Source organism: Xenopus laevis, chromosome 5S, assembly GCF_017654675.1.
Source record: "Xenopus laevis strain J_2021 chromosome 5S, Xenopus_laevis_v10.1, whole genome shotgun sequence".
NCBI classification, from domain to species: domain Eukaryota; kingdom Metazoa; phylum Chordata; class Amphibia; order Anura; family Pipidae; genus Xenopus; species Xenopus laevis.
Window position 1 is genome coordinate 56,502,361 of NC_054380.1, and position 26,905 is coordinate 56,529,265.

The window sequence follows — 26,905 nt, forward strand, 5'->3', positions numbered from 1 at the left end:
ATATATATATATATATATATATATATATATATATATATATATATATATATATATATTTATTCAGTCCCAAAATGATGCACACACATCCAAAATATTGCCTCGGTGCTTGTTAAACTTGATCATGTATATAGCAACAAAAAACTGCACTCACAGGTCTTTTTATAGGTGCAAACCAAACTGATATTTTATTTCGACGTTTCGGCTAATCACTTAAGCCGTCATCAGGAAGTGAAATCATACAAATAAAATCCCCCATTTAAGGCCCCATTGGCGCCAAAAAACCACCTTTGACGTCATCATTCGATGTGCATGGTGACCCCCAGTGACGTGTAATGTGTCAGACCACCCCTCTCATGGTATTGGCCTGTTCCGTTGTGTTCGTGTAAGCTTATTACCATCTCTTACGTGCAACATACTATGTGCAGAATACTTTTAACTAGCGTCTATGCGCTAAGTGCCAAGTGGTGTTAAATTAAAAACAGGGAACAGAGGCATCCACCAGTGGGTACCTCCTACCCTGTGTACACATCGAGCCCCAAATGAGACCCGAACCCACCAGCAGGACATCAGAGAGGCACACTTACTTGTCGCCCTTATGTCCGAGGCCCCTCTCCACATGAATAGCCAGACCTCCTCAGACCCTCCTGAATCACATCCAACCGCCGTGTCTACCGTCAGTGTCTCCTCTCTTTTTGTGACAGATTGGACAGTAAACAGCCCACAGATTAAACAAGCACTTAACAAGAGATGGGAGATTGTAAATACAGATGCAAACCTTCCATTCCTAGGGAAGGGGCAACCATTGATGGCATACAGGAGGGGCCGGAATCTGAGTCATCTGTTGGTAGAAAAAGATATTAGGATGAACCCTGGGAGGGGGGAAACCTGGTTGAATAGACCACTCAAGAAACGATGCTTCAAATGTGTGAGTTGACTCTGACCCACAATTTCTTCCGATTTGAAAAATCTTATTACCTTCAGGTCTCTGGTACAGCCATGGGAAGTGCGCTCGCGCCTTCCTATGCGAACATCTTCATGCTTGAATTCGAAACCACCCACATTCTACCACTATCTGGGAAATACTCACTTATTTTCGTTACATTGACGATCTGTTTCTAATATGGTGTGATACTGAGGAGTCATTGCTGTCGTTCCACCAGAATTTGAACAATTTGGACAGTCCAATCAAATTCACTATAAACCATGATAAAAACAATATTGACTTCCTTGACCTTAATATTTTACTGGAGAACTCACATCTAGGGACCAGACTTTTCAGGATATCCACAGATCGCAATTCAGTTCTGCATGCTTGCAGCAACCATCCCCCGGCTACGATTAGAGGGATTCCTTACTCACAGTTCCTGAGAGTAATACGCAATAATAGCTCCAGGGAAACCACATTGATACAAGCACAAGAAATGTTTACCAGATTCCTGGAAAGAGGATACTCAGAGGAACTACTTAATACACAACTTACAAGGGCCCTCAAGAACTCGCAGATGACGCTGCTGGCCAAAAGACCAGCAACGGACAACTCGGTTACCCCTTTAATCTTTACCACCACCTTCAACTCTGCATCTCAACAACTATCAATAAGCATTAAAAGAAATTGGCCTATGCTAAATATGGATGAAACGTTATCCTTATATCACATGGATAAACCAATGTTGGGCTACTAAAGAGACCGGCGTTTGAGAGACCTATTAGTCCGTACCGACTTCCTGAAAATGGAACCCACTAACACCAATTGGCTTACCAAACAAACAAAACTTGGATGTTACAAATGTCCAAATTGTGTTACATGTAGATGCTTACTTACGGGCATAGATTTTCCCCATCCCCACACGGGAAAAAGATTTAAAATCCTACACAGGCTAAGCTGCACATCATCTTTTGTTGTTTATTTCATTACTTGCCCATGCGGCCTCTACTATGTGGGCAAAACAAGTACCACCCTGAAGGAACGAAACGGCAATCATAGATCGGCTATTAGCAAAGCACTGAAGGAGGGGAAAAGCCTTACAACCTGTCGCAAAACACTTCCTACTGAAAGGACATTCATTACCTACCTTTCGGTGCATGGCAATTGACTTTCAGCCCCCCCTAGACAGGGGTGGGAATCGTGCCCAGGCACTACTAAGAAGGGAGTCCAGATAGATCCACAGACTGGACACGGTGACCCCTCGTGGACTTAATGAGACTTTACCCCTGGGATGTTTCATGTGACATAACTAACGAAATTTATATTATATTTCCTGTAACCATTCCGATACTCCATCCCTCTCATGCATTGCCCTTGTGCTTCCTTTTGTTTCTGATACATTGTGCCCCTCCATCTGTACATATGTGTCCCGTCTGTTATAGAACACAACAGTTCACTATCCTTTTACCGCTTGCCTACTACCATGATGTCATGCCAGCGTGAAGCTGTTAGGCTTGAGCTTGCCCCATTACTGATGCTAACGTTGTGCGTGCTTTCAGCAATTCCCACTGTGAATACCCAGACCCTATATGTGGATGTATGACAGTTATGAGAGATAGCGCAGATTCCCAGCAATTGTTGCCTCCATTGGCCCCCTTTTTTAGGCACAGGCTTTTGCAGGGTTGAGACGGGTTCACGGTTTGCTTTAACTAGCAGACCGTGTTCCCTCTATTCTCTGCCTAGAAGCCCAGCCGATTTATGTGCATTGGTGGAATACAGGAGGCTGGCGCTGGCATGGGTCAATCAGGCATTGGATTGGGTAGACAGTTGGCTTTAACTAGTTAACCGTGTCCCATCCATGCCCTGTATGGTACCCCAGCCTATGAGCGCACCCTAACACCTGCACAACTTTAGGTAACCTGTCACGGCCATGGTGGAACCGCTGTCACGAGCGACTTGTATCGCGTTGCCTAGCAACGCTACTATGCGGCTTCTCTCTGCACTGTACGGCGCTGTAATCATTTCCGGTCCACCGCTAAGGGTGCAGGTCGGGTTGCGATACCGGATCTTGGGGAGCTTCGATACTTGCCTGCTTCAGGAGTCTGGCTGACACTTACAATGCGGTATTGTTTTTAACTCCTTCCTATACACTTGGGTGTTTATTCTATACACTTCCCTATGTTTTTTGGTTGCTAGGCATGCCTAGCAACCAGGTTTGGTGCCAAATTGTGTATATATTGAGTGCCATGTTTGTGCACTGTTTGGTTTCTGTTCCCTGAGGAAGGTTCTAGTATAGAACCGAAACTTTGGACAAAATAAACCTGCTCTAACCAGCACTTTTGCTTCATTTATTTGATGTTTTGGGAGTGCCGACACCAGCGCAACTGTACAATTATTTTCTATTTCGCTCTGGCACCCATACTTCGCTAACCTTTTGGTTGTGCGCTCCATTCATTGTATATATATATATATATATATATATATATATATATATATATATATATATATATATATATATATATATATATATATATATATATATATATATATATATATATATATATGTGTGTGTATGTATATATGGGTTACTGTAGCTTGGCAAACGTTGTGCCTTTTATTACATTTGGGGATTAATTTTCTGAAGATGTGAAAGCATAGCTTGCATGTATCTGTTTGGAGAGTCACGAAGAACCCTAGTTTGCAATGCTTCCTCTTCACAATGGGCTTTATGTAGGAAACTTGAGGATAAATATCTACTCTGTGTTTATGCCTTTTTAAAATAAGCCTGTGAAAAAGTGTGTACTACTTCTAAATGTATTTTTCTGTTTCATATTAGTATTATCTGCACTTTCTGCCAATACTAGTAACAAAAACACATGCAAATTATATACACTTAGAACATCAAAGATCACTGATTGTGGTTTCTTCTACAAAAGCAATTGTAAATTAGTTATATACAAGCTGTTACAGCAAAATTATCCAGACAGAATCTTAATGGGGTCACAGATATTTCATCCATCTGAAACACAAGTGACATCTGCAATATTAATATCTGTGGAACAATAGTCAATGTCACGTACATATAGATGAAAAGCCCATTGTTAATAAATTATTTAGAGACCCAGAAGGGAATCTAAATCCTGACAAGTGAATCTAACATCCAAGTCATTATTCTGAGAACAAATAAACAGAAAATCATCTGCTTTTTGTAGCTCACAGTAATGGGCTCAATGGTAGTAAAAGCATGCATGACTAAATATTATACAAACTAATTCTACATACTGTATACCTATAAGAGAAATATCCTAAACAGATACTTCACAATATCCAAATATGATGTTTTTTTTACATACTTATACTTACCAATACCTACAGTATATGTATATCATGCTAAAATATAGTGATTATGAGATAATGTCACGCTGTGTGTATCATCTTGATTTCGTATTATCATTTTTTGGCAGAAATGTCATATAAAATGTTCCTTTCTGCTTACTTCAATTACTGCTGAAGGGCCCTTACAAAAATTAATTTCTTCTCATTGTGCCTCTGGCAAAAATCTTAATGAAAAAGTATTCCTAGTGGCAGCTAGTAGACAATATGGTTCGTGACAGCCCATTTTACAGTCATTTACTAATTATGGTTGACAAACATGTTCATAACAGCCCATTTTACAGTCATTTACTAATTATGGTTGACAAACATGTTCATAACATTTAAAATGACAAATTGAGAGCTCTGGTTTTTATTTTGTATCAGGCATTAGAATAATTTTTCAAAGGCAAAATTAACAATGCCATTAACAACATTATTAAACCTGTTTTTGATGAGTAGGTACTAATTAACATTTTAGTTTTTATGATAATCCTAAATCTCATCTCATATCTTCTGGATACTACATCGATGACTGACAACTATGGGGCATATATATACATATATATATACATATATATACACATATATATATACATATACATATATATATATATATATATACACATATATATATATATATATATATATATATATATATATATATATATATATATATATATATATATATATATATATATATATATATATATATATACATATATATACATATATATATATATATATATATACATATATATATATATATATATATACATATATATATACACATATACATATATATATATATATATATACATATATATACATATATATATATATACACACATATATATACATATATATATATATACACACATATATATATATATATATATATATATATATATATATATATATATATATATACACATATATATATATATATATACATATACATATACATATATATATATATATATACACACAGAGCTTAAATGACAGGTGGTAAGAGAGACAATGGGAAGGAGGTCCCTGCCCTGTAGAGCTTACAGCCTAAGAAAAAGCAACCATGTATTCAAATTTTAGGCACTGTATGACAACTTTGCAGGTGAAGATAAGGGGCTGTTAATGAGACAAACAACAATGGTAAGTGACTATGGTCAGCATTTCTACTTATTATCACATAACTTTCTAATTCCTCATAATCTTTCAAGTTTTTGTGTCTAGAATAAAACAACATGTTTTAATACAACCAGCTCCCAACATTACAATTGTAATAGTTGTAACAATGGTTACAATTATAAAACACTGAATTAGATAAGATTCAAATCGCGAATCACAATTAATTTACCATGACTTTTTTATTTATCAAAATCTAATTTTTTCTGGTCAGAATTTTAAAGGGGAGTTCACGAAGAAGTCAATGGCAGATGTCCCATTGATATCCTTATCTGTGCTGGGTTTCGCACTATAATCCAAAGATTTTGTGGTTTTTGCGGGTAAAATAAAAAAAAGAAGTTTTGACAGTCAAATCGAAAAATGTTTTAAAAGATTTTTTAACGATTTTATCAAGTTTTTTTCCAGAACAAATTTTTCAGAGAAAAGGTATTGATAAATAGGGAGAAAAAGTGCGTATTTGATTGGAGTCGTTTTCACAAAATAGTGAGAACTTTTCTGATTTTGATAAATAACTCCCTTTATGTCAGAAATCATGCAAATCCATACAGATCATTAGAATGTAGAAACATTCTACTATTAATATGAATCAGTAGTGGTTATGACACAAAAGGATTATTTACAAACATAATGCTAAATTACACCATTGCAGTTACAAATAACAATAACAGGTTTTTATCAATCTAGAAAATGAAAGCAGAGATCTGATTGGTTGCCAATAGGTAACTGTGTTGGTACAATTTAGCACCTAAGAAAATAAACCCTATAGAAAATTAAAGAATCCCTAAAACTGGTGGACAATTAAATGGTTATATGGTGTTAATGTAAAATGATGTAAAATCAGACTATTCGTATTATTCTACACTAAGTAGCTTTCCACAAATGGGAAGGAAACGATTAGGCTGATTTCAAAATCTGTGTGTTTCCATCTTTATGTATTCTTTTAACTGTCAGCCCTAGGTAAGCTATTATTTATTGTGGAGCCACTGCTACGATAAAACAAACACACAAAACTCTAGTACAAGTTTACTTACTATTTCAGAAATAGTATTTATAATATTTTTACAAATAAAGGTGTGCTGTGAGTTACTGACAGATTTCCCCAGCTCTTGGCGAGATTTTAAGAAATATTACTCACAAAATTTACTAAAGTAACCAAATAAAAGTAAGTTGTTTTGTGGCAAGGTGTTTTAGAAAGCCTTGCTGGATAAACTGGCTGCATCTCTCCTGTCATAAGAGCATCATTTAAATAATAAAGATAATGAGGAATTCACTAATATACTGTTGCCCACCAGTAGTATGTCCATTATCATGCTGTTATTGTCATTGTAGCTTCATGACATTGCACTGCAATCAGACACCAGAAGGAAGAACATACTACTGTTTAATTGAACCTGGAAAACTAGTGATATTTTGAAACGCTGAGTTTTTCCAAATCCGATTCTTTATACATAAAATATTGACATGGAGAAATATAGTCAAAGGTGCAAAGGTATAAACACCTAACAACCTATTAGTAAGAAGCATTTACTAGTCAGCTGCTTAATATCAAATTATGGTTGCTATATGTAACTGCACCTAGGCAAAGTCTGTGCCTGTTATTACACATGGGTGTTTCACCAGGTGCATTTTTCTAGAGGCAAATAAACAGGGTTGTATAAACAACTTGAAGTAATATTTACACACAGGCTTCTAATCAAATCTGAAATGAGGAATTTTCAAAACTAAAATGAAGAACTTTGAAAGGCAAGAGTACTTTTTGTTGTTGTCTTGAACAGCATCCTACACTATGGGAAGCAATAGGCAAGCAAAAGGCTTCATGTGGATACTTACATTGTCACTGTTTGTGGCTGTCATCTGAACAGAAGAACAAAGCACCTAGTGCTTATTTACAATAGGCAGCTCATGGATAAAAGGTTTTTTTTAGGATAAAAAAGATTTTAGACGTTGGTACCAGTCATATGAGTGTCTTTTGATATAAAACATAATTTCTAGTGCAGAATTTTCCTTCTAAGTTATTACTGTGTTTTCTTTTTTTCCCATTGCATGAAACATACAGCCACATCATACAAACCAAAGAGCTTTCATACCCTTCCGCACTACTCTACGCTCGTTACTAGATCTGGGCATTTTCATTTATTCTTTATAAATAATTAATGAAATCACTTATTTTGCAACTGTGCAACTTTATTAATCTGCCAGAATTTTTTTCTACAAATGCATTCACATAACTGTCAGAAGCTGCAGCCGTGTGGATCACTCACTAGCCATAAAGTGTGTTCATAAAGCTTCCTGAACATTACTGCAGAGAACACTTCAACTAGGATTTTGGTTGTAATTGTGGTGGTTTGACAGGTGGAGTAACTAAACTGATATTTTTTCTTAAACTTATAATGAAGGCTGGTGCTGTGAATTGAATTCTGATTGCTGAGTGACAGCAGACAAGCTCACAAATCAATGATTCGGGGCATGACAATAATAAAAATAAGGATGAAATATTGATTAAATGGAAGCAACTTTTTAGGAAGTGCATTCACATTCTTGGGTTGGATATGATGTTACAATTGGACACCGAGTGTCACAAGATAACCAATATTGCCTGCTCTCCCTCCCCCATACGTTGCTATAAATCGAAATAGTTTAAGGCTTTTCTGACTATAATGGTTTTCCTATAATGGCAATAAAAATGCTTAGTTTTAAAATATAAAATATCTGCATTTAGGTCAACGCTTAGGTGTAAACTGATGAACCCCAAAGAATCTTTGAGATTGGCCTTTCCAAATGAAAAAAGTGTATCATCCTTTGGTGATTATACTTATATACACATTTTCTTATTTGCAGTGGTTGGGTCGTACAGTGACCTTTTAAAATATATTAGTTTTGTTAGTATCAGAATGGTTATACTAGATCAATGAAAAAGAAAAAGTAAAAAAAAAAGGACAAAAAAATGTTCTTAACATGCGGCTCCATAAACTGCAAAGGTTAAGGCCATATGTTTTTTATATATATATATATATATATATATATATATATATATATATATATATATATATATATCAAGATAAAATCATAGATAAGTGCCACAGGCTATGGAAAAAAACATAACAGAACCTAGCACAATATTGCCAATATTCAGTGCAGTCACCAGTGTGTTGCAACACAAATCTGTGTGTGTCTTGAACATACATTAGTAAGTGCTATTTTCAAAACAAAATTATAATTAAGTTAAACAAGGTGCTTATAGTTCTTTCTTCAAAAGGTAGAATGAATTAAAGCAAGGTGCAGTGGTGTTTTCATCAAACAATAAAACAATATTATAAGTCACACTTCTGAGCACATATCAAACAATCACTTTCTTCAGTGTGGTGCAGATTGTATTGCATAGGTTCACCTGCACAATGAGATGGATTCTGCTGACGTCTTTCTCTCCTGTATGTTCCACCTATGCATCAACTCACTGCTATGAACGGAAGTGATGTCACACCTGCCGTGTTTCACTGAGTACAACGTCCTCCATTCACTGCTATGACCGGAAGTGATGTCACTCCTGACAACTTCTTCAAATAATTCAGAGTTTACTTTTCCTTTAATCTTTCAAAAATTTTGTTTGTTTTGCAATGGATCTATAAAATAAAATTGTATCGTAACAGCAACCATTCACATACTTGTCAAGGCTGCCGGGAGCGCGAAGAGACGCGTCTACTCCCGGCGGTGAAGAATCCAAAATGCCAACGCCGCAACACCGACGCATGCGCAAACACGCCGGCATAAGGACTCCAATAATGTCACTATGGCGCCAAATTCAACTATAAAAGGGCGCCCAGGACGCCAGAAGGGCGCCCAAGAATAGGATTTGCTGCCATTGATCCTGGGTTTCTGTTTGTGTTTCCTGATCCTTGCTCCAGCCTTGATTCCTGCTCCTGTTTCCTGATTCCTGCTCCCAGCTTGTTTCTTGCTCCTGCCTTGGTTTTGACACTCTGCCTGAACTCTTGTTATTTGATCCTGATCTGCCTGCCATTGAACTCTAGCCTGGACTCTGACCATCCGCTTGCTTAACCCTTTGGATACCGCAACCTTGCTCCCTCAAGAGGGCTTCCTCCTTGATCCTGACTACCTCCCTGGAGGGAGCTCCCGGCTCCCTGACAATACTATACTGATTATACCAAAGATAGCAAGAACAGTTTATGGCAAAAAAATACAATATACAGTATTTGATTATCTTTCTACTCTTCAACTTAGATGTGATGGTAAGTCTTGACAGATTAATCTTGTTGTATCTCTTTAATGTCATTTACCCATCTAGATATCATCAGCCAATTTCATTTATCCTGATAATAAGGAGGCATCTTGCCAGTCCAATCAGGCTCAATTACTTATGGTCTCATTATAGAAATACATTATGTAGTGTGCCACTTTTTTTTCAGTGAGCAAGGTCAGGTAAAGAAATAAAACAGCCAGAAATTGAATTAGGCCCAAAATAATGTACCCCTGCATTCTAGAAAACCTTTTTCCATTCTTGTTCAATGGTAATTTACAATGCTTATAGTAAAATGCTCAATGGCAATTATATGAGATGGCTATGCCACACATTCCATATGTTCATTTAATACCAATGAATTTCACATGCTGTCTTTATGGAAAGTGCATGAATGTTTTGCTAACAAAATTATCATTGACCTGAATAGTGGAAGCAACTGTTCAACAAGAGAGACAAAAACCAGGAGACATGCCAAGACAGCGAAGATTAAGATATAAAGTCTGAGGTGATTAAAATGGAGTGTGTGTTGTGCTATCCTGTGCTATCCCAGGAGTGAACTTTGTACAGGAAAAATAAAAGGCAAACTGAAAATAATTATGCACTCTTTAATCATATGTCTTTGCTTTAAAACAGCATGTATAGGATAATTCACTTGACACAGTCATACTTGCCAAATAAATGTTCTGGAAAAGGGCCAGAAAAAGATACTAAATTCACACCCTTGATACATTAATTAATCTAGCAATATTAAAGGCCATTAGTGTATCCTAAGAACATATTCTCATGAAAATCTTAATTATATGCATTAAGCTAAAATATTGTTAGCTTTATGATGCCTCTTAAAGGAAAACTTTACCCCCAAAATGAACACTTAAGCAACAGATAGTTTACATCATATTAAGTGACATATTAAAGAATCTTACCAAACTGGTCTATATATTTAAGCAAATCTTGCCCTTTTACATCTCTTGCCTTGAGCCACCATTTTGTGATTGTCTGTGTACTGCCTCAGAGATCACCTGACCAGAAATACTAGAACTTTAACAGGAAGAAGTGCTGAAGCAAAAGACAGAACTCTGTCTGTTAATTGGCTCATGTGACCCAACATAGTATTTTTGCTATTTTCAGGTTTAAATTACAAAAAACTACTTTAAAGCTACTCAGGAATGGTATAAAACTGAGAACCTGAATATGGCCAGCTGAAATCCAGATCTCAATACAGACTGTGGAAACACAATTGCTGTTCACCAACTGACACAATTCAACATGGCAGGGCTTAATCAATTTTTCCAAAAGGAATGGGCAAAAATTGCTGGATCAAGATGTGCCAAACTGGTAGAGACTTACAGCTATAATTCAGCCACATGTGGTTTTACTAAATATTAACATGCAAGAAGACATGTGACTAATACATATATGGCATCTTTGTTAAAAATGTGTGTCACAATAAAAATTTAAAATTTGTGTCACAATAAAAATATTTTGCATCTTTAAAGTCTTAAATATGTTGCATAAACCAAATGGTAAAATATCTAATTAAAGCCATTTTAATTCCAGGTTGTAACACAACAAAATCCAAGAGGTGATTACGTTTGCTACATAAGCTCTGGGGAAATAATTAAGAGGGGTATTTCGAAGTTCTTGTGAAATTATTTGGAGGGGTGTTACTATATAGATGCCTCCTTTTAAATCTAATAAACTTTATTTTTTTCTATAACTCAGCATTATGCACATATTTTATGTATACTTGCAATTTTTAGTTATTCTCTGTTTGCTTGTTTTTTTAAAACTTCATTGTCTGTCGATCAAAGCAGGATCAATCAGGACAATGAACATAAGGAATAGGTTGACTGACACTGTAGAGGGAAAAAGTATGTGTGCAGGATTAATAGCAGCACTGTGTTTCTCTTCTGGGATTTTATAAGGGTAATTTATGATCGCAAGTGCCCCTGGCAAAGTGCATTTTTCAGTGAGTTCAAGTATAAATTACTTTATTATATCATCCTTTTGGTGCATTTCTACTGTGCCTTTTCATGAAACCCACTGTGGGAATCCTGGAAATAGTACCATATTCAGTGTAGTGGTAACTCCAGGTTCCATTGAGTTAATAGGCTTTCAAGGGTATAGCAGGGTACAGACCAGAGCACTGAAGCCAGACATGGAGTATATTGGATCCTGCACTACATTATATAGGCTTCTGTAATGATTTCCCCTACAGGACAACCTTTAGGGTTGGTGCCATGTGCAAGCTGAACTTGATATGGTCTAACTATTTACAATTAAATTAAAATATATTTCACATATTCTCATATCTCACATATATTTTCAGTAAAAAAACTTTTTTTTAGATCATTCGTCAGTGGAAATCTTATATATCTTTTAATTTCATTAATATTATTATATTGTACTAATGAGGAAAAGTTTCCACCAGTGCCACAGGATCAGTTAAAAAAAATGGTGGAAGATGCTCTGTTCCTTAACAAGAAATACCTTTACAACATGACAGGCAATCACATGTTCAGGGAATATGTTTCAAGAAAACTGTAGCAGTGTACAGTAGCAGCACAAAGAAGCATGACTGCTGGACAAAATCTAAATAATTTTGAATGCCAGCAATAATAATGCAAATAAAAGAATATTAAGGGTCCCATTTACTAGCAATCGAATTTATATTTTTTTTCACAAATCTTGATTAGTTTGTGGTTTTCCTATGTTTCTAAAAAGCTCAAAATAATTGAGCTTTATTAATGAGCTTATTTATCAAAATTTTCGATTTACAAAAAAAATATCGAATTTATGAGGTTTGAATCTCAAATTAAAAAATAGTTTGAATTTTGCCTTGACTTCTGCATAAACTTACAAGATTTTAGATTCTGAAAATGTATCTTTGATTTTTTTTGTGCTTAATAAATACCAAACATTGAGTTTATGAAATTTTTTTTTTTGAATTTGTGAGTTTTTGTGCAAAAAAATTTAGATAAGTGGAAAAAATTCTAATTCGAAAGTTGATAAATCACCCCATAAGTATAAAAACCACAAAACCTCTTGATAAAACTTCACCAAGTAAAAGTTGTTAAGGTACTATAAGTCAATGGGAGCTGCGCTGACTTATCGGAACATTTTTAAACCATTCTGACTTTTAGATGTTTTCAGATTTTTTACATCTAAATCCACTAAAATCCAACCTTTAAAGAGGTTGTTCACATTTAAATTAACTTTTAGTATGATGTAGAGCGTGATATTCTGAGGCAATTTGCAATTGTTTTTTTTCTCTCTATTATTTGTGATTTCTGAGTTATTGAGCTTTTTATACAGCAGCTCTGCAGTATGCAATTTCAACATGGTTGCTAGGGCCCAAATCACCGTAGCAACCATGCACTGCCTTGAATAAGTGACCAAAATATGAATAGGAGAGGGTGTGAATAGAAAGATGAGTAATAAAAATTAGCAATAACAATAGGGGGCCCATTAACTAAGGGTCGAAGTGAATTCAAAGTGAATTTTCGAATTCAAAAACCTCGAATTTCAAAGTAATTTTTGGGTACTTCGACCATAGAATAGGCCAAAATTTTATTCGAATTGAAAGAACTTTGAATATTCGACCATTCGAAAATCGAAGTACTTTCTCTTTGAAAAACTTTAACTTCGACACTTCACCACCTTAAACCTGCCGAATTGCTATGTTAGCCTATGGATTTACCTCCTAGAACCTATAGAAAGTATTTGGCTAAATTTTTAGAAGTCAAATTTTTTTTTTGGAAAATCGTTTGATCGATCGATCGATTAAATCGTTCAATTCGAACGATTTCAACGAACGATCGAACAATTCGAATTCGATCGAAAACAGCTAAATTCACTCAAAAAAAATTTGAATATCAATCTATCAATCAATTTCTACAATTTGATGGTTGAAATTCGAAGTTTTATCACTTCGAGATTCGACCCTTAGTAAATTTGCCCCTAAATGTGTAGCCTTACAATAAATAATAAAGTCCAAATGAGAATTGGCCATTCTAAAACATACTAAAAGTTAACTTTAAGGTGAACAACCCCTTTAATTAATAAGCCTCCCACCACATTAAAAGTGACTTTGCCTATACAGTCTAAACCACATATACATATTGATTTTGCGTAATGTTAAAATAATGGAGCAGTTGAAAAAAATATAAATAATATCCCCAGGATAGTCAAAATAAATGACATTATTCAAGTAGTGGTGGTGATGATATATATTGATTAGATTATGTTTGGACTGCAAAGTAAAGATGATTGATCACTGCGAGTATCAATCAATGTCATTAAAATGTAAAGAGTAAAACAACTGAAATCTTTACTGACAGTGACGGAGAGGTGCATTGAGCTGGATAAATCATGTACTTTACTATTATACTTTCCTTAGCTATTGCTTATAATGATGGCTGAGTTCAAGAGCTACACTAAAATCAAAGTATACTTCTTTTTGTAAGCTTAATAAAAGTAAAGGCTTTCTGTGAGCAAACTTAAGTTTTTCCATTCTGTCCTATAGTTCTGCTCATGATACGCACATATAAAGTACAGATTGTCCAATTGAATCAAGTATTACAGTAGTTAGTTATTTACAGTTAAAAATAAATTGTATTAAACTGCAATTTAAAATATATTGGAAATACAGTTTTTACTATATTTTTTAACTTTCTTTTGTGGTAGTAACCTCTTTTACAGCCTACTATGTTAGATGGACTCATATAGCATAACTGGGCAAACTGGCACCTCGTCAACCTTTAGCAACAAATCAGGAATAAGCATTTTTCAACCAGCTGCAGGAAGAGCAATGAAAGCAAACATTTAACTGTTTTTTAATAGGTTACTGCCCAGTTACATTTTATCCATTGTTTATAAATGAAAACCAAGTTATAGAGTCATTGATCTTGTAATTTCTCTGACTTGTGTCATAAAGCACAGCAGGAAAGCTGTTTTGACAAAAAAAATTAATACAAGCATCAGAGGACAAGAACTATAACACTTTACTTTTGTCTGCCTATTAGTTGTAACAATTAAAACACTATACAGTACTTAAAAAGCTTGAGTCTATTGTAGTGGTCCCATTTACCCACAGTGCCTGCTTTGTGCATAAGGCACAGGGTTCAAAGATTATTATTATTATTATTAACATGTATTTATATATTAACATGTATTTATATAGCGCCAACATATTGCGTAGCACTGTAAAGTAAATGTGATTATACAACTAAATCACATGAATTACATACATAGAACATATGGAGTAACAAACATCAAAATCAATACAGGTACAAAAAGGTGAGGAAGGCCCTATACATAGGCATACAGTCTAAAGGGAAGGGAGTAATACACAAGGTGTGGGAGTGGGCAAAATCGAAATAAGTGGGTGAGAAATGGTATTGTATGTGGTGTTGCGTTTGGTAGTTAAGCAGAGTGAGGGTAGGCTTCTCGAAAGAAGTGCGTTTTCAGAGATTTCTTGAAAGCAGAAAGGTTGGGAGAAAGTCGGACAGACCGTGGGAGAGAGTTCCAGAGGAGGGGTGCAGCCCTTGCAAAGTCTTGAATGCGAGCATGTGAGGAGGTAATGAGAGAAGAGTTGAGTAGCAGGTCAGTAGAGGAGCGTAGTAAGCGGTTGGGTGAGTATATAGAGATGAGTTCAGAGATGTAGGGTGGGGCAGATTTATGAAGTGTTTGAAAGTCAGTGTCATTAATTTGAATTTGATTCTGAAAGGTAACGGAAGCCAGTGCAGGGATTGACAGAATGGCGAGTCAGAGGAGTGGTTGCTGAGGTATATTAGCCTCACAGCAGTGTTCATTATGGACTGGAGAGGTGACAGTCTCTGGAGGGGGAGGCCAATTAAAAGAGAGTTACAGTAGTCTAGACGCGATATGATGAGAGAGTGAATACGAATTTTGGCAGCATCTTGGGTGATAAATGATTGTATTTTAGATATGTTCCTTAGGTGGAAGTGACATGAATTAATAAGTGACTGGATATGAGGAGTGAATGACAGGGCAGAATCTAGGATAACCCCAAGGCACCGGGCCTGGGGAGAGGGGAGGTGATAGTGGAATTGTTAACTAGATCTGCACCTAATGAGTTTATGGAATTCCCTTTGATGGTTGAGAGCCTATGTACTGTCTTCAACTTGCCTCCTCTTATTTTGCAGATGCAGGCCCATAAAGTTTACTGCTATATGGAAATCAGTGGTACACTGTAAGTTATAAATGGCAAATTGCACTACTTATTTGCACTTTGAAAGTTGCACCCCTTGAATAGTTACTCTAGCCTTAAGGATGCCTGCCAACATACTCTCATTAGCGGTACTATAGACTGCAACTTGTATTAAATTCTTAGACTGTCTTTCCTCATACTGTACATACGATTAATGTATATTCATTTTCTTTGGTTTTAGTATGCTAAGAAGAGATAATGAGAATATTATAAGATTACCCAAAGGAGTCATTTTAGCAATGTGCCTTTCTTCTCAAAGAACCATAAAGCATTCTGAAAATGCAGTTTATGTGTGAGAATGTACATTAACTTCATTACCAACTCTCTGTCTAGATACCCTTTAGCTTTGATTGTTATCCATTTACTCTTCAAGAGTGCCATTACTGTAGTTGAGATCTTGGAAATTCACAGAAAAATGAAGTAATATTTTTGGGCAGTGTGCCACCAGGTTATGTATTTTTGTAGCTCTTTAACACAGGGACCAGTGACTAAAATAGATGAATATACATTAATGCAGACATTTGGGTGGTTATGAATCAAAGTCCGAATGACAAAAACTCTAAAAATTCTATAAAAAAAACTATAAAATCAGAATTTTTAGTGGAAAAACACTTAAATTTTTCAGAAATTATTAAACCCAGAGGGTGTTCATGTAGTCAATGGGAGAAGTCCTGAAGATATCCTGTTCTGCACTGGGTTTCGTGCAATAATCCAAAGATTTAGTGGTTTTTGGGCAAAAATCCCAAAAATTTGTACGATTCAAATTTTTTCATGATTTTTCCAAGTTTTGGATTGATAAATAAGGAGAAACAATTTGTGCAAATTTGGGGATTTTGATATATAATCCCCCCCATATGACTTGATCAGTTTGTGGAGCTAAAGAAAATCTCATTACTAACTAAGCAAAATCTTGCAAGAACTCCAAAGATTACTGATGCCATCTAATTTTCATACTGTCACAGGTGATGGATAAAGTAAATTTTTGCTGTTCTGTATTTATATTAAATATTGTCATTTGCCACATTAATCATCTGTATAATTGTTGCAAGAGCAAAAATGCCTTTTCCCAGACATTTTATTCCACAATATAATTATTCAGACATCCTGCTGTTAATGGCAGTGAATTCTAATTACTTCAATATGAAGCCATTATTTATACATTCATAGTTCATAACGCACATGATTATAGTAGATGGGCATTCTGATGGAATTTATGATTAGGACAGAATTTTTATGCTGTACACAGCTGTTTATTTGGGTTGGTTGCAAGCATCAGTTCATTTAAGTAAAAAGGGTTGAATTTCTAAAAATTGCACAGTGTAGCTTTAGAAAGCCGTGAGTAGGAAATCTACATGACATATTTATGGATAGGATGTTCATTACTGTACTGGAACTTGGGCTCCAGTAAAGGTTAGTAGCTGTGATTAGGAAAGCTTCTTACCATATGTATGGATATTATGTTCAGCATCTCCCTGGAACTTAGGCTCAAATAGCATTTAGAAAAGCAGCAGGATGGAACTACAGTAGATGACCACTGGTCAACCTACTGCTACATAAATTAACTCTATAAAGGGGATCCACAGGACAATGTTATGAATTAGGGATGATTTACTAACACATAGCTAAAACTAACCAGTGCAGTTGTCTATAGCATCCATAAAATTATATTACTGTATATAGATCAACTGGTAGTTCAAAAACAATCCAACTTTATTTTCCCATTCTCATAGCATAATTTCTGATTCTAATAGTATTTTTACAGATATGTCAGAGGAGGCCTATTCAGTCACATAACAGGCTTTTCATCCATAATTTGGCACTAGAGCTGATACATTTTCTATCTGGCCTGATCAATATATAATCAATTAGATATTTATTTGGCACATGTTGGCCTATAAATATATGTGCTAAAGTAAACTACAATTTGAGCAACCTACATTAAATTATTTAGTTAATACAGCATCTGTCCCTTTGTTGTTGAGTCTACAGTGCAAAATCTGTACCTGTTACTTCGCTGACTGACAGTAGGTTTATTTAGCTGATATATGCATTGGGTCTGTGTGTAAATGATTTTCAAAAGATAGCCTTAATGGTTCACCCTGCCTTATTAGATTATTCATGGAATGATCATAAGAATGGATCTGGCAATAAGTCTAAAGTCTCCTAAATCTCTGATTTATAGACAATTAATTTACATTTCTCAGGTGTTGCTGAAGACTCAAACCTACATTTTTCAGTCTGATGTTAAATGAAGTTTTAATTTTCCAGTTCAGGGATTCAACACAATGGAAAATGAAGACTGGGAAAAATTATCAGTCTTCATAAAAATATGAATAAATAAAAGAAATAAAGCAATAATACCTAATTGCTGTTGGTAGTAAGAGTAACAAGTTCAGCAATACCCTGTCTCAAATATCAGGGAGCAGATGTGAACAAAAAGGCAAAATACAAAAAATCAAAAAAATGTGCAATTTAAAATGAAATCAAATATTAATTTATTAATGTCTCTCCTAGGGCAAAATAATATACTCTCTCTAATAAATATTTCAGGATATTCTAGAAAATGCATGCAACTAATCTAAGAAATAGAATCATACATAAAACATGAGGAATATTTAAGATATGACAACACAAGATGACTAGAATAATAGAAGCATAGTCTCTTAAAAGGTATGTGTGACCTTCATTTGGAAATTAACCTAAGAGTCAAGCAAACCATTTGTTAAACCCATATTTTGGTTATTGACATAAACTGTATAATAAAGTATGGTCTGTATATATACAGTATACAAAATCTTAAAGGAGTGCTAACCCTCCATCATAAGCCCCCCCCCCATTTAGCTTCCAGGCATTGCCCCCCTCCCCACGAGTGCTTTAGTGTTAAAAGGAAAAAATCCTTTTAAATGCAGAGAAGCGCAGAGGAGCTCCCGGTAACCATCTTCCGGATTTTTGTATAGTCTTCGGGTCTCTTCGCCGTCACAAAACCTGCTGGTGCATGTGCAGTTGGGCCATGTCAAGAATCGGCTTCAACTGCGCATACACAAATTGGCGTTAAGACCCAAAGACTACATGAAGATCCGCAAGATGGCGACTGGGAGCTCCGCTGCCCTTCTCTGCATTTAAGGGTGAGAATTTTATTAAAGGGTTTTTTTTTACACTAAAGCTCATAAGGGGGTGGGAGAGGGTGGCGATGCCTGGTAGAGGTGGAGTTGAGTTCTCCTTTAATGTTTAATGGCTAAGGTGGGTTTGATTTAAATCAGAGACTGTTTCCCAGTAAAAGAGCCCTTCCAGCAGGCTAAGTTAAAATCAATTTGCCAGCTTAACCAGCTGAGGCTCTCGTCATTCGTTTTCTCTGGGTCCTGCTACACTCTTCCATATTACTGAAGTTTTACTAATGTATTAACAGTATATTTCCCTGATAAAGTCAACAACACAACAAAATGCGTTGTTTTATTTGTTGACATTCTATGAGAGCACACTTCATGCACTATACTACACGATTGTACTTTTACATTGGGGCAGCTCCTTAACAGCGCTTTACAAATAAAATTATACATACATATATGCATACATACACCCATCTATTGCTGTGATGTAGTTTCACATTGATTCTTATGGACCTTTTATTTAAGTAAACCACTGTAATAATGATGGATATGCACAAACTAAAGAGCAAAAAAAGCATGAGCAATAGGGCAAATTTTGGTCTACTGTGCAGTGTGTAATTAGGGTGTGTATATAATAGGACAATATCAGTTATGGGTTTGAATTAATTATACATTGTGGTTAAATGGTTAAATGGTTACCAGCAACGGTTACCAAAGTCACCAGACATAACTATGAAACAAGGGGGTAAGAACAACAACCTTCTGCCACAAGTCTTGTCAGTAACAATGCTGTTTAGAAAGTGAAGCACAATGGTAATTTTATGTTGGCAACATAGATTAATTAGCATTACATTACCTTTATGTTTAAAGTTAATGACATCCTTATTAATGGGAAATACATTACTCAGACACTAATGTGCATATTTTTGAGGTCACAAGATCATTATAATCTGCAAGTTGAACATATCTGATATTTATTACAATGTTCAAAAAGAATTGGGAAATAGGGAACAAATTCAAAGGAGGCAAAGAATGAAGAGAAAAGAATACAACTCTCAAGTATATCAGCCAAAAATATATATGCAATATAGGGAAATCACATCAGTGGAGCAACTGTAGAAGCTAATGGATTTTGAAAACAAGATTTAGAGACAATTTCACAGTACATGCTATTTAGAAATACAGTATATTACCCACTTTATTATTTAGAAATTAGCTTTTGCTCTAGATGAGCTAATTATTGCTCACCAAGCAAAGTTTTCATATATTACACAACTGCTTTAAATGGTAGCCATACAATGTAACAATGCAGATTTTCCCTAGTTGGTGTTCATTTCATACTACCTACTAGGTCTGGTTTTTTTTTCCAAATTAACATCACAACAGACAAGTAAATAATGTATATACTGTATAGCTTTAACAAAAACATGCTTTCACTGCAATTGCATGTATTATAGTGTACAGTGGGAAAAAGCATCAAATACAGCTATATTGGAAATAATATATATATTATTATAAAAAAATATACACCCACATATAGGATTACACATTATTATGAAACAAAAACAACTGATGAAGTCATGTTGTCACCGGATTTAGGGTAAAAACTTAAGCTGCAGAAAACAGAGGATGGTTTTGTAAAGAGTAATTTCAGCATTCTATTTCTCATCGTTACTGCATTACTATCATGAATATGGAGTTATTACATTAAAATTCATGAGGACCTGTCAACTGAAAATATGAAGACTGCATTGGCTGGAAATGCACAGTGACACTACATGCAAGGGACACTAAATAAAACAGGGATAAAAGTTGTTTTTTTTAATGTCATTTTGTCCCTTTCAGCTTCAAACAAGCTTTTTATCACCAGTCTTGTATGAGACTGTGACTTCTTTATGTTGCTTACTAACTTTTTATTCCCAATTTGAAACAATTGTAAATAATATATCTGCCAACTTGTTCCTTCTGTTTAAGAATACAACAATAATCACATAACTGCATTTTAAGCAAAATTTTGACCTACTCCAGGAGCTATATACAACACAATACACATACATAGGCTTACAATGAGGGGGTTATTTATCAAAGTCCGAATTTATCTCAATATTTTCAGACCAAATCCTCACTGGTTTTTTTCGCTATATTTATTAATACACTTTCTCAAAAAATTTGTTTGCAGGAAAAAAATATGAAAAAATTGTGAAAAATTGTTTTACGAATTTTTCTGAATTTCCACACAAAAACTCAGATTTTTTTGGGGGATTTTGCCTGAAAACTTTGGATTATTGAACGAAACCCAGTGCAGATCAAAAAAATCTTTTTGGACTTCTCCCATTGATTTATATGCAACCTCTGCAGGTCTGAGATGTGGATTTTCTGATTCAGACTTTTTCTATCCTCGGGGTATGAAAAATTTGTGATTTTTTTTCTCCACTAAAAATTCAGATTTTATACTAAAAAAAGCACACATTTCTTGGGTTTTTGGCATTCAGAGTTTAGTAAATAACCCCCCGAGAGTTGAAAAATTAATTCCTTGCTATTCTTTTAATATAAAAATTATTTTATTAAAAAAAGTTTTTACTGCAATCTTTATGATATGGGATAAATATTATCCATCTAGAATTGAGGAGAGGGTTGCTATAGATCTAGGTTCCAGTTTTGTAGGGTTTTTTTTTTTTTGCAGTATTACTAAGCTGAATCTTTGGTCTTTGCATTTAGGTCAGTGAACACTTGGGGGATTGTGGTCATCCATCAAAAGCCATGGTCAGTTTGCGTAAAATCAGAGAATTTTTTTCAGAGAGGTTTTTTTGAAAGATTTATTAAGAAAAATATGGTTAAAGAACAAAAAAAGTAATCACAGCAGCATAAAAACTAGAATTTCTAGAGGAAAAAGTAAACTTTGACATTTTACGAGTTTTATTATGCTCTGAATTTGCTAAAAGTTTGAATCCAAAAATACTCCAGCTAAAACCTGTCGAAATCATGAAAAAGTCATTGGGAGATTGCCCCTTTAACAATTGAAACATGTGCTTTACCTTCTGGATTCTCTACAGTTTGTCTACGCTGGTTTTCATTCAATAATCTGATAAATTTGAGTTGTCACAGGGAAAACTTGAAAAGTCATACAATTCAGTGTCAAATCGAAAAAGTTGTGAGATTTGAATTGCTGCATGATTTTGTCTTGACTTTTTCTCTTACGGATTATTACGAATAATTATTGGCAAATTAAGGAGATTCGGGTTCAGGAGTCTTCAGGAGTTCAGGTATTGAGTCCACTTTTATTTAACTTGTTCATTAATGACTTAGGGGAGGGTATTGTAAGTAATGTATCAGTGTTTGCAGAAAACACAAAACTATCCAGCCCAATTAATTCCATCCAGGATGTGGCATCCTTGCAACATGATCTTGACAAACTGGCAATCTGGGCAGCTAAGTGGCAAATGAGATTCAATGTTGATAAATGTAAAGTCATGCACCTGGGATGTACAAATATCCAAGCCACTTATACCCTTAACGGGACTGCACTATGCAAAGGACCTTGGAGTCCTTGTAGATGATAAACTTGGCTGTAGCAAGCAATGACAGTCAGCACCATCAAGGCAAATAAGGTATTGGGCTGTATTAAAAGGGGCATAGAGTCAAGGGAGGAGGGGGGCATTCTTCCACTGTATAGAGCACTTGTAAGGCCCCATCTAGAATATGCCTTACAGTTTGGTCTCCATCACTCAAACAGGACATTATTGTATTAGAGAGGGTACAGAGAAGGGCAACTAAGCTGGTAAAAGGTATGGAAAATCTTAGCTATGAGGAAAGACTGGCCAAATTGGGGATGTTCACGCTGGAGAAGAGGCGCTTAAGTGGTGATATGATAACTATGTATAAATATATAAGGGGATCATATAATAATCTCTCTAATGCTTTATTTACCAGTAGGCACAAGCTCACCCATTCCGATTAGAAGAAAAGAGGTTCCGCTTAAATATTCGGAAGGGGTTTTTAATAGGGGGCCGTTTGTCCCAAATGCATTCTGTATACAAAACTATCCCTAATACACAGAATTAATGTCTGTCATGGTATATAAGTATTTGTGACCATACACAGATAAAAAAATATACAAAAGACATTCCTATAAAAGAATGAAAACAAAATCTGGTTAGTACACAATAGGATGTCATTATATCACAAACTCCATTCTGTACATTTTAACAAGCAATCTGTCTCACAAATGTATAACCTCCATGTAATAGACACACTTATGTGCAAAGTTACTTACAAAATGTATTATGTAAAAAAAAAAACTTGGGCATAATATATAATAGTGTAACTATGCATGTCAAGCTAGATTTAATGACAAAATAGATATTTGTGACAGAGAGCAAAATTTTATAGTACAGGATTCACAAAATGAAAGTTTTGTTTCACAAAACAGATAAAATAACCATTCTGTGAAGCAACACTGTCAGTCATACTCATGAACCAATAAGAACAAAGCTTATTGCCATATAACAAACAAGATGAGAAGTTCCAGCTATGCTCCACATGGCTGCATCATCCCTAAGGCATAGTATCTGGCCTGCTATAGAGGGTGCCCTCTAATGTCCCCTCTGCTGCATAGTAATAAACATGAACAAACATTTCCTAAAAGAGCTGCTGTTAAACACTACAGGTTCATAATTGGAAGTTTTTACAAATGGCTATGAAATATAATGCTGCACTTATAATGATTGTGGAGAAAGAAAAGTATGCAAAACATAAATATGATCATTTTAGGTTATTTAGGCTATTCTTATTGTAGTAACCTGCTTGTGTGGCCATTTTGGTTAAGGGCATTCCTGCTGTTTTGCCATTGTCTAATGATTCATTCCTGTTCCTCTTCCTGTCTAAGCTGAGAGCAATAATGGGACAGGCCACACCTACCTGCCATGTTATAATACAAGTAGCAGAAGCAGGGGGGTAACTACAGAGGAAGTAGACCCTGTGGCTACAGGTGGGCCCAAGAGGTATAGGGGACCATGAGGCAATTTTAGGGGATCATAATTAATTTATTTATATAGAAGCAACAAGCTGCACAATGCTTTACATTTATTTATTACGAAAGGGCTCTAATGATGCCGTCCCCTTAGCTGCCCAGTGCTTAACACTTTCACCAGGGCTGGAACTAGGGGTAGGCAGAAGAGGCACGTGCCTAGGGTGCAAAGTTGGAGGGGCGCCCGGCACAGTACCTCTTTTGTGGATTCCCCCTAGTTCTGACCCCCATCTGCACATGGACGCGAGCAATCTCAGCACCATGGGCATACACGCTCCTCTATGCATGCGCATGTATGCATCATCTGTGCGTGCGCTGGTCTGTGCATTCGTATGCGAGTGTTTGGGTGCACGCAATTGTTCACCTGCGCGCATGTGGAGGGGGGGCAACATAGTAGGCTGGGTTGCTTAGGGCGCCCAGCCAACTTGGCCCGGCACTGCCTTTCACATAAGAGCGGGTCGAGGGGGGCACAACACTAGTGCAGAGAGCACAACTGCGCACATGTCACACGCATGTCTCATCAGTAATGACGACACCCAGAATTAGAAAAGAGCAATTGGGTCTGATTACTATCAGAGCACAAATATAATTGTGCAAATTGCAATGCATTGTATGCAATTGTGTCAGGCATCTCACCTGCATTCTGCATTGGGGTTAAAAAACATGGCAACTGTAATCATTAATAACCCCTAAAGTCTATGTAGTACAATGTGTAACCTTGGTGATTAGGGATAGTGATGGTCGAATAAATTCGCCAGACATGAAATTCTGTGCGAATTTCCACATTTTGCCGCAAGCGAATTAATTTGCCGGCAAAAAATCCACCACATCAAAAAAAAAATTGCAAGCGTCAATATTGTCACATGCATAAAAATTTTTGTGTGTCAAAATTATTCAGATGCCAATTCACTTTAATGAATTTGGACCAAATAGTTGCACGTATAAAAATTGTAGCTCACGTCAAAATTGACACACATCAAAAGTATTTTGACACCCATTGCGTTTCCTGAATTTTTTGCAGCTTTGTGAATTTCGTGGCACAAATTTGCCCATCGCTAAAGAGGGACATTGTATAAGTAATACTGTCAAATCTGAACTGTGCAGTTCCTTGCCCAACTGCAATCCAGGTGCATGTCATACAATAATATAATTAGAAAAAATAGTATTTTCCTTGAGTGAGTGAGTTCAGAATATTTCAACAAGACTGTGCTGCTGAACTCCATCCGCCAGTGGGTCATTCAGCTGCCTTACTGAGCCACATATGCTAGATTAATCTGAATGGGAAAACTTCGCCCATGGATAGTCTCTGCTCATTCACAAACTGTTAAACTGCTTTTGACAAAGCTGCCATAGTGATAAAATATGGTTTAATTGATTGGTATATAATCTGGTATATGTGGCTACACAAAACATAACTGACTCTGAGAGTTTGTCAGACATCACTGAAGGGATATTAGACCAATTATAATGATGGGTTAGGCTGCTGTGTAATGTGTGATAAACTGGCTGGTAGTGGATTAAATGATTCTGCTGTGTTAGTTCAGGCAAAGCAGCCAGACAAGCACAGTAACTTCTGGACTCAGTGGCATAACTAGATATTACTGGGCCCCGCAGCAAATTATTTTTTAGGCCCCCAAAATGTTTAGAGGTTGACTTGTTTTACCAATATTTATTGAAACTGTATATACATTAGGGTCTCATGGGGCCCCTATACCTCCTGGTCCCCCCCTGCAGCTGCAGGGTCTGCTTCCTCTGTAGTTACACCCCTGCTTCTGGTACATTTACATGGCAGGTAGGTGTGGCCTATTCCATTATTGCTCTCAGCTTAGACAGGAAGAGAGAAACAGGAATGAATGAAGAACATGGCAAAACAGCAGGAATGCCCTTAATCAAAATGGCTTCTCAAGATAATTAACTACCGGCCCATGCCCCTGCACCCCCAATGAGGCCTGCAACCCAAGAGCAGATTCAAATTAGATCGGAGGGAGATCGCATCATTGCCGTGTTCTTCCCGGCGCGCTGCGTGTGACGTCACTGCCGGCGCACTCCACGCCAGTCTCCACAACTGCTCTTTTCACCACCAATTTTCTGCCTGGTTTTGGTGAACCCTGCCGTGCCCCCCTCTCTGGCAGCTGTTTAATATCAGCTGGAGGCACTTACACATAGTAGACATCAGAGCAGGACACTGAGACAGCAGTAAAAGAGAAGCTGCAAGGAAGGTAGTAGGAATTAGGCAGCAGAACAGCAAGTATCTCTGACCCACCCTACACTGCTTGTACATTGGTTTACTATGGTTCTGGGGTATTTATACATTGAATTGCCACGTGCCATTTTGATATAAGTTCTTGGGGGTGTTTATACATGGAATTGCCACCATGTCATCTTGCTATGAGTTTTGGGGGTTTTATACTTGGAATTGCCACCATGTCATCTTGATATGAATTCTGGGGGTATTTATACATGGAATTGCCACTGTGCCATCTTGATATAAGTTCTGGGGGTATTTATACATGGAATTGACACTGTGCCATCTTGATATAAGTTCTGAGGGAATTTAAACATGGAATTGCCACTGTGCCATCTTGATATGAATTCTGGGCGTAACTTGGGGTAATTATACATGGAATTGCCACTGTGCCATCTTGATATAAGTTCTGGGGGTATTTATACATGGAATTGCCATTGTGCCATGTGCTATGAGTTCTGGGGGTGTTTATATATAGAATGGCCACATGCTATCTTGCTATGAGTTCTGGGGGTATTTATACATAGAATGGCCACTCTTACATTTTTAGCTATCTATATA